The sequence below is a fragment of the Pezoporus occidentalis genome, unplaced genomic scaffold, assembly GCF_034315485.1.
Source record: "Pezoporus occidentalis ecotype Australia unplaced genomic scaffold, CSIRO_AGI_Poc_V1 ctg19, whole genome shotgun sequence".
NCBI lineage: Eukaryota > Metazoa > Chordata > Aves > Psittaciformes > Psittacidae > Pezoporus > Pezoporus occidentalis.
The window spans coordinates 11,435,058-11,450,033 of record NW_026913748.1 but is presented as its reverse complement, the minus strand read 5'-3'; positions in this window follow the sequence as shown (position 1 = coordinate 11,450,033).

Here is a 14,976-nt window from a genome sequence, read left to right as displayed (position 1 = left end):
GGAGATTTTGCTTACCACCCCTTTTGTTGCTAATGTATTTACAGGAACAGTTTTTATTGTCTTTTACAGCAGTAGCCAGATTAATTTCTAGCTGGGCTTTGGCCCTTCTGATTTTCTCCCTTCATAAACTCAGAACATCCTCGTAGTCCTCCTGAGTTGACCACCCCTTTTTCTGAAGGTCATAAACTCTTTTTTTTCCCCTGAGTTCCAGCCAAAAGTCTCTTTTCAGCCAGACCAGTCTTCTTCCCCAGTGGTTTGTCCTTCAGTATATGGGGACTGCCTGCTCCTGTGTCTTTAAGATTTCGTTCTTGAAGAATGTCCAGCCTTCCTGGACTCCCTTGCCTTTCAAGTCTGCCTCCTAAGGGACTCTGTCAGCCAGTTTCCTAAGCAGGCCAAAGTTTGCCCTCTGGTAGTCTAAAGTTGCAGTTCTGTTATACTCCCTTCTTACTTATTTGGGAATTGAAAACTCTATCATTTTATGATAGCCATACCCAAGAAGGCCTCCAATCACATCACTCACAAGTTCTTCTCTGATCACAAAAAGGAGATCCAGCAGGGTACCCTCCCTAGTTGGCTCACTGACTGACTGTGTCAGGAAGTTACCTCCACACACCCCAGGAACCTCCTAGACTGTTTCCTCTCTGATACATTCTATTTCCAGCAGACACCTGGTAAGCTGAAGTCCCCCACAAGACCAAGAGAGGGACTATTGTGGGACTACTCCCAGCTGCCTATGGGATATTTCATCTGCCTCTTCATCCTGGTTAGGTGGTCTGTAACAGACTCCCACCGTGATATCTGCCTTGCTGGTCCTCCCTCTGATTCTCACCCATAAACACTCAATCCTATCATTACCATCATTAAGCTGTAGACAAATCAAAACACTCCCTAACATACAGAGTTCCTCCATTGCCTCTCCTTCCTTGCCTATCCCTTCTGAAGAGTTGATAGGCATCCACTGCAGCACTCCAGCTGTGCTTCTTCACACCTATGATGGATAAGTGCAGGCGGGTCACACTGCCTGAAGGACATCTGCTAGCCATATTCACACTTTCTCCCTGCCTGTCATCAGGGCTCACAGCTGGGGCTCCAACCTGTACTTGGATTCCTGGCTTTAGCTGGCCAGGGTGTGGGAGCCCTCTGTGCTGGGTCTGCTTTCTATCTAATGAAAAGCACACATGATAACCCACCTGTGACACAGCTTGGGTGGCAGAAGCACTCATCCTCCCAGGGGCTGGTACGTGGGGCTGTGCCTGATGGTCAGGTCCAAGGATGAATCTGTCCCTGAGCATGCATACAGCAGGCTGAGACACTGACAGGGAGTTACCACTCATTCAAACTCCAGGCAATGAAAAGAAAGTCCTTCCCCACTGGAAAATCCTTTGCTTTGCAGTAAGCCTCCTTAGACATTCCTTTACTGTGTGTCAGCCCAGAGGTGTAGGAGCTGCAGTTGCTAGAAAACGTGAACAAGGAGGCTGGTACAGAGACTGCTTACTCATAAACCCATGTAAAGCACATCCACTCTGAAAGGTGACTCAACAAAGAGAAGAAGAAAAGCCAAATCTTACCTGGCAGAAGAAAATCCCAGAGATGGTTCCTACCAATATTTGTAGGTAAGCTCCCTCTATTGCCTGTGCATACTCATACGTGCTTGCGTGGACTCTAAGCGTGGTCTAAGCTTAAAAGCAGGAAAAATTGGAGGGGAAAACCACCTCTTAGAAAGTACTCTGTCTAAGGATGGTACATCTTATACTGGCTATGGAGAAAGGAAAATGCATAAGGGTGGGAGAACTTATTTTGTCTCTTTTCTTACCTGAGCATTTGGTATTTGTCTCCCGCCCTCATCCTTCCCCCCACCTCCTCAATGTTTTCTTCCTTTCTCTCCTCCTATCAACTCCAGGACAGTGCAGAGACAGGCAAAGCAAATGTGCTGGGTATCCTAGCTGGAAATCCTGAAGAGCACCTAAACCCTTCCAGAGATATTTATCTTTGTAAGTTGCTGTTTGATGGGACACGTGACATAGCTTTGTGGAGAGGAAAGAAAAAAAAACAAACAGTCCTGATCTTCTTAATTGCTCATTCCCAGGAAACAAAAGACTTCAAGGGGAAATGAACCAGAAAGAGAGGAAAAAAAAAAGAGGGGTGGGGGAGGAGGAGACGGTGGTGTGCATGGGAGAAGGTAGGGAAGGTAGGATGTAGGGTGATTCACAAAGATTTCGCATTCAGACCCTGTTCCTTCCTGGTAGGTCCAGTACTCTCTGCTCCCCAAAAGCCTCAAGGCAAACTTCTTATAAAGACAATGTAAAACCAGAACGAAAAGACCCATTAAAGGAGAGGACAGAACTGCATGGGAGAGTAGGACAAGTCTTTTGCCACAATGAAGGGATTATTTTGCAAAGTTCATTCCCACCCTGTGTTTTTCCTGTCACAATGTCACAAATGAAACCACATTTACCTGCAAGTTTGTGTAAAGGTGAAGAATGTTTCTAGTTCCCAGTGCAGTTGCTTGAACTGAGAGAGGCTATAAATCATGTGTCTTCTGCTAACCTTTAAACTTTACTTATACAAACAGAGAAGGTATTAAAACTCTAAATTCTTTTTCCTTTCTTTCTCTCTCCCACCCGTTGCAGAAGGGTATGGTTCCATTGCAGCTAAAACCTCACTGACATTCAAAACGGTGCTATGCCAAACATGGCACTTTGGACCAGGCTTCTACTTTCCGACATTTAATACTAATTAGTCATTATATATCCTTTTTGGGTTCTTAATGCAGCTGGAATTTTATTACACTGCATGTAATTCACATTTTGTACTTTAATGTATCTTACATGCTTAGGTTTGGAAATCTGGAAATCTTTTTTCCCTTTTTCTGAGATAACAAGGAGCCTAATATTCCACAGGAATTAGTGATTAAGAGAATTAGTGATTATGAGTTCTCTCATAGAACAGCTTCCAAACTGTTTCCTTCAGTTATTAGGAAAACTGAGTTTACACAATACAGGATCTGTACCTTTAATCTTTGTTGCTGACCTTGTCTCCTTCAATGGTTATTATGCCACTGCTAGCCTTCACCACAATGTCCCTTAATATCCCTCATGTTCAGAGTCATAAACTCTTATATAAATGCCTTTTACGTAAACTTCTAAGACCCCATTATGCTACAAACCATATTGATGAACACCAGGGCATGGTCTTCTGCCCTTGAAGAATGATTTTATGCAGTTTAAGATGAATGCTTTGAAGAATGAGGCCCCCAAGAATAAGTGCAATCTTCTCATCTTTCCTGTATTTCTGCTTCATTGTAAAACCTCAGCATCAGCTTTCTATCACAGTTGGGCTTTTACTGGAATTTTTTTATAGAGTTTTCTCTGACTTCTTTAGAGGTATAGATAATATCTTAACTGGAGCTTTATAAAAACCACCCTGGAGGAGGTATTTTCCATTATGCAGAGTTTTCTTACACCTTCCAGAAAAGCACCTTTATGAGCTAATTACAGCAGTTCCTCAGAAATGGTCTTATTTATGTCCTCTATAGTACTTTTCCAGATGCTCAGAGTAAATCTCACTAAATCTCAGTGAGTTCATCTGACAGAGAAGAAAGTCTCATCCAGGTAGGAATTCATTAGTTTTCCAGGCCTCCCAGGCCATGGCTATCACATGGAAAGGAAATGCAGTACATCGCTTTCTACAATTTACTTACAAGAACTGAGACAGGGGAAACAAACCACTACCAATTCCAATAGAGGACATGATGCTTCCTGTGTGTCACTTTTCAGTGCCTCCCACAGCAGAGCACTTCCCAAGCACAGCAGCACAAAACTCAGTGGAAGCTTGCTAGACAGTCAATCAAACAAGAAAAGTTTTACCTTCCCATAGTCCTAAAAGAAATTGCTTACTTATATATACTTGTTCTGTAATTGAAACAAAGCCTTTAAAACAACTACAGGACAAAGAATCAGACTAAAGCTTGAAGTCTTTTTACTTTTCATTCCTACTTGGTACGAGTTACAGGAAATTAGAAGCTAGACCACCTTGATTTCTAAAGCACAGGGTTAAATTACTTACGTTTATAAAGCCTAGTCTAGCCATAGTGAATGGCTGTGACAAGAGTAATCTTGATTCATAGACATATCAATACACTAACAACACAGCAGGTTTGTAGGTCAGTCTTTAAACCATCCAACAACAACAAATCTCTGAGGCGTAGCTCCAGGGAACCAGCTGCTTCTTTTTCAAGCACATTTCATGAACAAATGCTAACCTTGTAAAGACTTAAATCTCCCCACCTCCCCCACGTTCAGAAGCATGAACTTTTCCTTTGTAAAAGACATTTTTTTTTAAATATATTCCAACAGACTTATTTAAATCATAAGGGCTTTCTTGTAAAGATAAACTTTATAGGAAAATCTGAAAACACACATAACAGCTGCAAAGAAACATTTTTATCTGATAGAAGAAAAATGTTGACTTTTTAAAAAAGAAAACCAAAATGTATAAATAGGTTTTTGAATACCACAGCACCTTAAAATCTGAACTTCTACATGATTTCTATGTCTGACAAGAGAACAGATTCCCAAACCTTAATACTGTGTTGCAAAGCTACGTACAAACTCTTGTAGAATTAGTCTTCCACTACTCAGAATGACACTGGCCAGATGCTCCTTTATTATTTCATTTATGACAGCACATGAATATTCCGAGCCTGAACCACTCCACTGTGCCTGCAACAACTCACAGAGAAAGATGGTCAGTCATGGCAGCAACTGCTTGTGGCCAAGACTTCTATGGCGATGATCTCCTGACCCCTGGAGAAGAGCTAAGATGAATCAGACAAGACTGAGAGAATCAACTAAAGTGTAAGTAATACTCAGATTTGAAGGAAAGGGATTGAACTGTTCAGGTTTGCTCAAGGTCATGCAGGAAGTTTGTGCAGAGCTCAGGAAAAACTCGAACAGATCCAGATCTCTTGCATCCTTGTCCAGAGAGCAGGAAGCTCAAGGAATTACACCACTGTTGAGTCTGGAAATTAAGCTGCCAGAATAAAGGGAACTTAGAAAGCATGATGGCTTGGGAGCACCTTCTCTGTCAAAGAAACTTCTCCAAGTACTTAAATTTTAGTATGATTTAACTTTAACAATTGATAAAAATCTTATTTCTTCTAGCTGTGATTCTTAGGCAAATCTGTAGTTCACAGTCAATGACAAGCAGATACAGCAAAGACATTCAGAGTTAACTAATGAAGCAATCCAGTTTCACTGCCTATATAATTTTAATTGCTTTAGCTCTGCTACTTTATTGAAGTGGATTCATTATTTTAATTTTCCTCTTCTTTTTGTTGCCAGTCCTAAGAACATGTTTGGTAAGAACACAAATGAGTAGGAAACCTTCTGCGAGAACAAACCTTTCATACCCATTCCACATCAAAGAACCAGAGACAAAGTATTCACTTCAGCTGTTAGTAGCTCTCAGGGATTGCCGTGAAAATTTCAGGCCTAAGAAGGGGAATGAATGAGAGATCCAGTAACATGACATACCTCTTCAGGGCAGGAAGCATTTGTACCCACTGGAGCTTTGGGGAGAATTTTAATTTACAAGAACGTAAGAAGAGAAACAAACTGGAATTTGTCCAGCCATTAGAGATTAATACCGTTAATCATAATAAAATCCCATGGCACTTTCTGTAATGCAGATAAGTTCTTCGAAGCAGGTTTAAGCCCAAAGATTTTGGCTAGAAATGTGGAAAGAGAAGGTGTAAAGAATTTGACAGAAGAGTTTATTACATGGAAGGTGTTGAATTTGTAGAATATGATGCCTTTGGCAAGCACAGTAATAAGCAATTGCCATGTGCAAAGGATTGTGAAGGGAAGTAATTTACCAGCAACAACAAAAGTCACTGTAAATGAAGCCATCATGCAGATCAAAGAAGAACCTTCTGCTTTGTATTTCCTGGCTGCAGAGAAGCAGATGTTGCAGCATGTTATCTGTATCAGATTCACAAATGATTACAACCGCATCTATCCCAGGTTATTTAGTGATTATAACTAGCAGTCTGGATTGGGTGTGACACAAGCTATCAAAACCTTGAGTAAAACTTTAAAGTTGCATGTTTTCTTCAATGGCTCATGAATTAATGCAATGATGGTATCACCCCTTGTCTGTGAAACTGTTCAACGAATTAGCTGGCTTTGACAGTTTCTATCTCAGCATGCCAAGTCTTTGGGATCCTTTAACTTAAAAATCTCCCTTGGACTGCATGAGATGACTACTCAAGAGCTACAGACCCTACCAGTCAGGGTAGCACCTGTAAATTACACATGACTGTCAAAGTAATTTGCTGTTCTACCCCTGTATGAATCACTGAGAAATATACAGGAAGTCCATGGTGGCATGAGGGCTAATGTCAATTTTCCACAGGATTTTGGTGAGAAAATTGAAGAAATGTTAAAAGAAAGCATTGCTAAACAGAGCACTGAGAGTTCTCTGAGATTTCTATTTTTAGTGAGACATTTTACGTGCTTTTAGGAAAGTGAATTTCCTGGGGCAATTGAGAGCAATTTGAACACCTGGAAAATGCAACATTTAATTGAGCTGCTACTGACTGTGCCTCATGGCCTCCTTTATGTTTCACCAGAACCCCAGGAGAGGCAGTTCATGTGTGGTCTCATTAGCAGATTGACTGCTTCTGCTCTGTGTTTTGTTGCTCATCAATTCCCATGGGAACATGTTGCTGTTTGGAGAGCTCTAGAGAGAGTTTGCAGTTTTTCAAAGACAGCGCTTTCTTTACCTTGGTAGGCCCTATTCTTTGTGACAAGCAGCACTGAAAGAAAAGTTTTTCTTTGCTAATCCAGTTGTATGATTCTCTGTGGGCAGCAGTGAATCTTTGGATCAAATAATTCCATGCTATGAAGTTATTAAGTGCTTGGGACAGACTAGCTGCAGGCTTATAAGCAGTTCCTTTAGAATAGGTATAACCAGATTCTACTTTCATACTGGCAATGATGCAAAACAGTATCTTCCTAATCACTCCCTGGTGCAAATTTCCTTACATTTTTGCCAGTCAGAGTTTAAGGTAGAAGCAAAATAAACCTGTGGGACTTCAAAACTGACAGCCAGATATTTGGCTGATGTTTTTCCATATTTTGAAATCTGTTAAATTTTAAATTATCGGGAATGAGGCTTTGAATACACACTTGATCCAGCTAATCTGTATGCAGCCATTTCAAATATGGTGGCTGAAGAGCTCTCCAGATCTTTGATGAAAGAAGGTAATAAAGCATAAAAAATGGGGAAAATTTTTGACAGCTGAAAGATGCTTTTCTGAAATTGAAAGCAGTGAGCCAAGAAAGTAGCTAGATGTCAATCCTAGCCCACATAATGGACTAGCAAAATCTTTCACTGAAGAATATAATTACAAGAAAATTGATTTCACTTACTGATATCCATCCCACTTTAACAGATTACTTCTGTGATTAGTAAGGAAAACACTGTTAAGATAACACATTTCATTTTCTCTGGAAGCATTAGTCACTCTGCATCACTGTGGCTGAATAGCACCACGTAATACAGACCACACTCAATCAGTGTGGTCCATATTAATTGGACAGAAGAACACACAGATGACACGTTGAAATATCTGTCATCATTAAAGAAGGATATTTACAATGAGACCTTTCACAGATTGGTTTAGCCACACAGCATTTAACATGGGATTTATTAGTGATCTGACATAAAGTGCAGAGTACTTAAAAAGTAAAAGTTGCAGGTAACTGGATACCAATAAATGCAAGCATGGGTCACTAAAACATACCAAGCAGGGCTGGCAGCTAAAATGGTAATTCAATATATGCTAGCTTTACTGGATTTGAATCAGTGTTTGAAGAGGCTACAGGTGCTTAAACTGAGAGCTGGGCACTGAAAGCATCTTGGTTCAATAAAGGAAAAAGAAACACAGCAAACAGGATACCACAGAATTATATTTATGTTGTACATTTGTCTTCACATTGCAACATCCACATTGTTCATTTTGTGACAAGTATTTCTAATAATATTGAATACATATTTACTGTATAATACATTTTACCAAGAGGCACTTCCAGTAATTCTGGCAAAAAGGAGCTTCATTATAGTGTCTAACTTACAAAACAGTAAAAATAAATAATGTTTATCTAAAAGATTTTTTTTTCCTGTACAGAATCTATTTTGTACAAAACATTTATCAGCCATTAACTAAATCACTTAACAAATACTTGTGAAGAGAATATATTAAGTATTGCTACATGTATTGAGTGCAAGATACTAGTGAAAGGAAAAGAATTACTCTGTTTATGAAAATCACCTAAAAATACAAGGCCTTGTTCCTGAAGTGTTTAGAAAGGAGAAGCTCGGTTACAACAATATTGACAATATATAAATATAAATTAACGTATGTAGTACTTAGTGAAAAGAACACTGTGTTAAAAACTGGTGTGTACAAATCCTAAACAAGATGGCACTTCTCTGCATTGCCACTTTGGCTGGCAGTTAGTTTTTAAAATATTGCTTCAAAAGAATTATAAAGGTACACAAAACCCTTTTCAAATAGAGCCGTATAAAATTACATTCCCACCCCCTCCCCCCCCCTTTTTCTCACCTTTTGAAGCGAAAAAACTCAAGGAGGGATTAATTTTGAGATACACAGGTGATTTGCAGAAACTTGTTACTACAGCTGAGTCTGAATGAGCATCATAAAATAGTTCTGTCTGAGGCACAGTGCCCCAGGGTCTCAGGCCAGGAGTCAAAACTCAAGGCATAGGGTATATAGCGACCAAATTTCTCCATGTTTTCTCCAGTAGAAAAACTTCAGTTGGCCTTTTGGGAATTTGAAAATACAAAATTTTTATGATTTAGCCCCAAAATCTGGTGGGGGATCAAGTGCTTCAATTATATCAAGACATGTAAAATTTTCTTTCAGAAAGGGTTTTGACCTTGCTGGATTAATTTTGTGGTTACTTTAATCAAAATGAGATTATCTGCTTTTTCAATCACATCTTGTACATGATATGAATGCTTGTATACTGTTACCCAGAGGGCCAAACTGTACTGGAAAAAAAATATATCTGAAAAGTATCACTTCCAGAACTGGAGGCAAAGGTTACAAAAATGTGTTTCTGTTGGAAAAAATCCTAGATGTTCTTCTATCAAAAGCACTAGAAAAAAAACTGCCACCCCTCAGTGAAAATGTTAATCTGTCAAACAAACATACAGTATGAATCACATCTTTTTAAAAAGTGAACTTAAATTACTTTCCATCATGCAAACATCTTATATTGATTACTCAAGAAAAGAAGACTTAACTTGAGAAAAGTAATGACCAAATGTATGCTGACATGGTTGAAATATTAAAAATATTGACACCACATAGCAGGTACTAATGCTGTCTTTGATCTTTCAGGTTACCATATGCAGTACTGTATTAACGTTTGCAAACACCTGAAAAAGAAAATTTTGCATTCAAATGCAGATTTTCATCATCTGTCAGAGTTAGGTAGGAATTCTGAAAAGAAAAGATAGTTTTAACAGACAACAGGCTTTCTGCCTCGAGTAGTATGTACACACATGGCAAAGGCTGGAGTGTTTTCTCTCTGATCAGATTACAGACCTTTTATGTGTTTTTCCTTTTTGTGAAAGCATAAGGGCAAAATGGCATGGCTGGGGAGGAAAAAACCCAACCACAACAAAACCCAAACACTTCAATCTACTTTAAATAAATATTTAAAAGCAAAGAGTGATTGCTAATTCACATTAATTGTTTGTGTTTGTTGTGGTAAAGGAAGATGGTGTTGAAAACCAGAGCATCTAAGACCACTGCCTTGGGGCTATCACACTGAGCAAACCATAGTGAGGTACGTACAGAGTTGGAATACTTACTCTAAAGTATTTCTACTTTGACAATGCCACCTGAAAGTCAGCATTTGTTCTTTACCTTCCCCCAGTTCCTCCCCCCTGCCATGCCGTGCTGCCTGGGACCCCACACCATTTGCAGGCCAAAGTTCCAAGAGCAGCTCCATCTGTACTCCTGAGGGAGACCAAGCTAACTCACACCTGCTTTGCTTATTTGATCTGCGTCAGGGCCACAGCACACACCGTGCTTTGCTTATTCGATCTAATTTCTACATGTTGTTTGCTTTTTTTGTTTGTTTTTTTTGTTTTGTTTTGGTTTTTGTTTTTTGTTTTTTTTTTTTTAAATTAGGACAAGAGAATTCAATCATAAGAGGTACATGGTCCACAGCTGTGGCAAAGTCCTTTATACCTGCTCTTGTACTTCCACACAGACAGAAGAACTGGGTGTCCCTATATAATTCACTGATGGCCTACACCACTTTTCACACTTGCAGATTTCAGAGCTGCTCCTTGCTGCACACAGCTCCCATATGTTCTGCCATCTACAGCAGAACAAGTCTCATCTGTTGTTCCACTTCTATGCCTTGGCATTGCAAGTAAGAAAAACAATGGCATGGACTAGCCACCTGAAAAGCTCAACTGAAATAAGTATCATCATAATTTTTCCTCCTCTAGCACCAAGAAAATTTTTTTTTTAATGAGGGAGAATTAAAGTACTTACATCAAAAATTTGTTTTAGTTTACTACTAGTTTACTACTACTGTCTTTCAGCATGACAGACCATGTGCAAGACTAAATGGTTTTACCTGAACTCATCACCTTCCAGAAGAAATAGTTTTACATGTGCAAGCACTTGGGGAATTTTGGCACACACCTTGAGTGACATTGGCAAGATTTCGAACTGCATAATGCTTGCTGTTGTTTCAGTTTTATCAAAGAACTGTGTGAACTGGCTCAAGCTTTTGCCCCCTTTTGTCATTGCAAGAATAGAATCCCCCCAAACCTACCCGTACTCCTCTGCCTGCAGGCTCCTGAGGAGCTTACGTTGTCCTAAGAATTCAGGTGGGTGCTCAGGCAGGCAAGTTCTGCATCCTACCGAGGAGGCATGATGTATTTTTCTTCAAGAGAACACCTGCCTGCCAGGAAAATCCCACTAATGGCCTCTGAATAAATCATAATTAGGATGTAAATGGAGGATAACTCTCGCACTGCTCCCTCCACCACTGGGATTCAATAACTACCACAGCAGGGGCTAAATCCCTGCTTTGATTTACCTCCAGAGGAATGTTGTTTTGCTAAATGAAAGCGATGAAAGTCAAAGAAAGATTTATCATACTAAGTTGCTCTCAAAGGTACTGGTGCTATTTTGCTCTAATTCAAAGTTTGCCTCCAATAAACAGTATTTTTTGCTAGCTCTCCCAATGACTGCTAAGACAGCTGCCACGTAATTTCAATTATTCCCCCATCTGTTCAGAAACACTTAATACGAATTTTCTTCAGCAGGCACGGACCCTCTTATTTGTTGGGTCACCTGAAAATATACATACAAAAAAAAGACACTCCCCCCCCGCAATGGGAACAAGTATCTTCTCTGTAGTGCTGCCGCTCTTTTGACTAATGTTGCAACATCAAACAGTAATTAAAACCCCAGAAACTCCATCGCTACTTCTTTCTAGGGGGATTACATTTGATTTTGAAAGAAAGGGAATACTGTGTTGTACAAAGTTTGTTTCATACTGGACTACAATTTCCTTTTCTCTTTCCCAAGAATTGCCAGTTTAACCTTCTCCCTGTGTATCTACAGCTCCAGCAACTTGAGGACTAATTACACCAGCGCTGTGCTAACAGCTGAGGAATACCCTAAGTTCTCAGGCCAATGTCCAGGCCCGACACTCGAAAGAGCAAGCAAGCATCCATTCCTGCCTCCCTGCTACAGTGCCTGCAGCAGACCTGGGAGAGGCAGGTTCTCTTCCCCGGACATGTGCCTCAATCTAATCTTCCACCTATGAGGCAATGGAATAGATGTTGAAGTAATTCTCACATTTGTCCTTGAATTAGAAACCTTTCTTCCTTAATCTAATAACACTGGAACATCTCAAACATAATAGTACTTGCAAAAGTATTAGCAAATACACATTTTTATGAATTGCAGGTTTTCTGACAGTCAAAAGTCTCACAGAAAAGACACAGGATGTCATTGCTGCCATCCCAACCTACTGAATGCTATGTCAGACAGCACAGCTTTAGAATGAACCACAGCACATCTGTGTTGCCTCTTCCATGCTTGAATCAGCTGGTGCATCTCATGGGGTATTTACTGGTCAAGTGCCTTGTGCCTTCTGTGGATCACAGCCCTGGGCAGAGCTGGGTTTGCTGGGCTGCCCAAGCTCACACTGCCTGGCACATCTGGCTGTGCATATGGAAAATCAGTGAGAGAGTGGACTCAAACCTGCAACCATCTTTATCAATAGCAAAGCCCTCACCATTACCAGTGCAGGATCACACCACATCGACCAAGCATCACGTGCCACATAATTAATGAAACTTTGCACGAGTACTTCATTAACACCTGGGGCCAATCACAAACTTTTTGCTGGATTATACTTACAGTAAAAGTTTCAAAAGTGCCTAAACTCCATTTTGGAAATTGACAAAATTCTCTAAGATCTCAAGTCCCACTAAAAGCTGGTAGGGCTTAGGCTGCCCTACCAGCTACTGACAGCTACCCTAGACCTGCTCAAGCTCACAGCTCAGCAGCATGGGCACAGTGCTGGATATCAACATGCCTCATGTGCTGTATCACTGACTGATGCTCAGTGAGATAAGACCCTTGAATTCTCCACAAGGCATTCTGCTTTCTGGGATGTTTCTGAAGCAAGTAAGAAAGGTGTGTCCAGAATTTCAGAAAAAAAATTGTATCTAAAAAAGCAAACAGAAACTTAGGACAACTTTCTGAAGAAAACATATGAACTTAATGTCCAGCATGGAAAGCATAAAAAGAGAGGTGGGTACAGAATTTGCTTGGATGCTAAATGGTACTTTTAGAAGCATCTATCTGAGACTTTACAGACTTTACTTCCTTCCAAATTCAGACCATGAAGATCTCATGAACTTCTAATAGTTCACTAAGGGTTTTACCTTGAGGTTTTATCCAAATGCATCCACTCAGAAGGTCCTAAGCAACCACAATCTTGGATTTTAATTGCTGATGATACAGAAAGACATTAACAGATGATATCAGGGTAAAAATTAATGAAAAACTATCCTTGCATTGCTAAAAAGTGCATTCTCAAATTACATCTGGCCTGGGAACCATTTGCTGCCAGAATGTGACTGTTACTTGCCACACGGGCGTTCACTGGTGACACACAGCTATTTCCCCAGCTTTCTGTAAGGATTTCACTCTGAGAGGAAGGGAGTTCCAAATGCTGCCAAGAGCACAATAAAATCCCTTTTTCCTAGTAGATTCTGCAACTCACTTCTGATACATGGCTTGCAACATCGCACCAAACACCATCTTCCTACTGGAGGAGGCAGATGATTTTCAGAGATGAGAATCAACACGCTCTGTGCACAGACTCAAAACAAACCAAGAAATGCCAGGTTCCCTTAAGAACTAGAACATAAACAGTAAACTATGGCCCTTTGGATATGGTGGAAATTGTTGCTTCTAGACACAGGCATTTCAGGGTTCTTGGATACTGAAGTCGCAGACTTGTCCTCAAAAGTAATAATAGAAACAATTTGGGGCTTTCTCACTCTCTACTTCTATGTGTTCCTTCTGCAACAAAAACATAATGAGAGAAGTTATATTCCACTATTTATAAACAGCACGTGACTACTGAGCAAACTGGGAATATGGGTACAAAAGGGCTTACATGTAATTGCTATGTGAGGGGCAAAGTGTTCACCACACTGGAGCTGCCAGCACTGCAAAAAGCTTTTCCTGCTTTTAAAGAACTCAAAAACTAAAATACATAAATTTTTGTTACTGCAAAACACTGTTTAAATGGGGTTTGCTTTCTCTGGTATCTAACAAACCTCTCTGCATCCTGTATATATACCAGAAACCCGTATCAACATTGTAAATCCACCTGAGATCTGATCACTTTGCTGATAGAATGCAATTATTTTTCATTATTTTTTTTTCTTTTTCCATAAAAGTATCGCACAGGCTGTGGTTTATTTGGGGTTTGCAACACCAAAAGATTACACAAAGTGGAAAACCATCATGATCTAGACTCTGAAAGTTTGCTGCAACTGCAGGTCAAAAGCTTTGCTTCCTTTAGACTACGAACTATTATAAACCCCCCCTGAAAACTACCTGCTTCATTATCTACTAAAAAGCCCCCAAACAAGAAATGGTATTCACATATTTGTTGTAAAAATTCTCTGGATTTTCTTTTGTGTTATATTTAATCCAAGCTGGGAAATTTCGTGATCATTGCCTGCCAGAAATGCACTGCAAAGACTAAAACTCAGATTCTCAAGGATTGAACACCTGCAGAAATTGGATTCTATTACTATTTGGAGTGCAAAAAAGGTCACCTCTTCCCAAGTTAACCACTCCCAGCTACTTCAGCTTCTTCACTGGTATGCCTTCCAGTTTGGACAGAATCAACAGTCATTCTGATTTTAAGCCTGTCAGCAACTCATTTGCTGTAAAAGACCTCAGTTAATCAAACTATATCCACAAACAAGCTTCTATAGCAATTCAGTAGCAATTTATGACAGCTGCATTGGCAATACAGAAAGAAATCTTAACAAATTAGAAGCTGACACTGATTTTACATAATGGCAACCAAAAATGATGACTAGAAAATGAGTAATTCCAAATACAGTAATTCCATTTCTGCCTACTTTTAGGATGATTTGTCTTAGTTCAACCCTGTATATGCCTGCTTAGGGGAGTATGTGGAACTCCACTTGCAGGATTTTGCCTCATTCTTGAATGCCTCTCTGTAATTTTACCAACTGGGCACTCATTAACACTTTCTGCTATAACTTCTTTTTCCTTCTTCTAGCAAAGACAATATAAAAATTGATATAAAAAATCCAGTCCCAGTGACCATGCACTGAAAACGGAAAAGAAAGTGC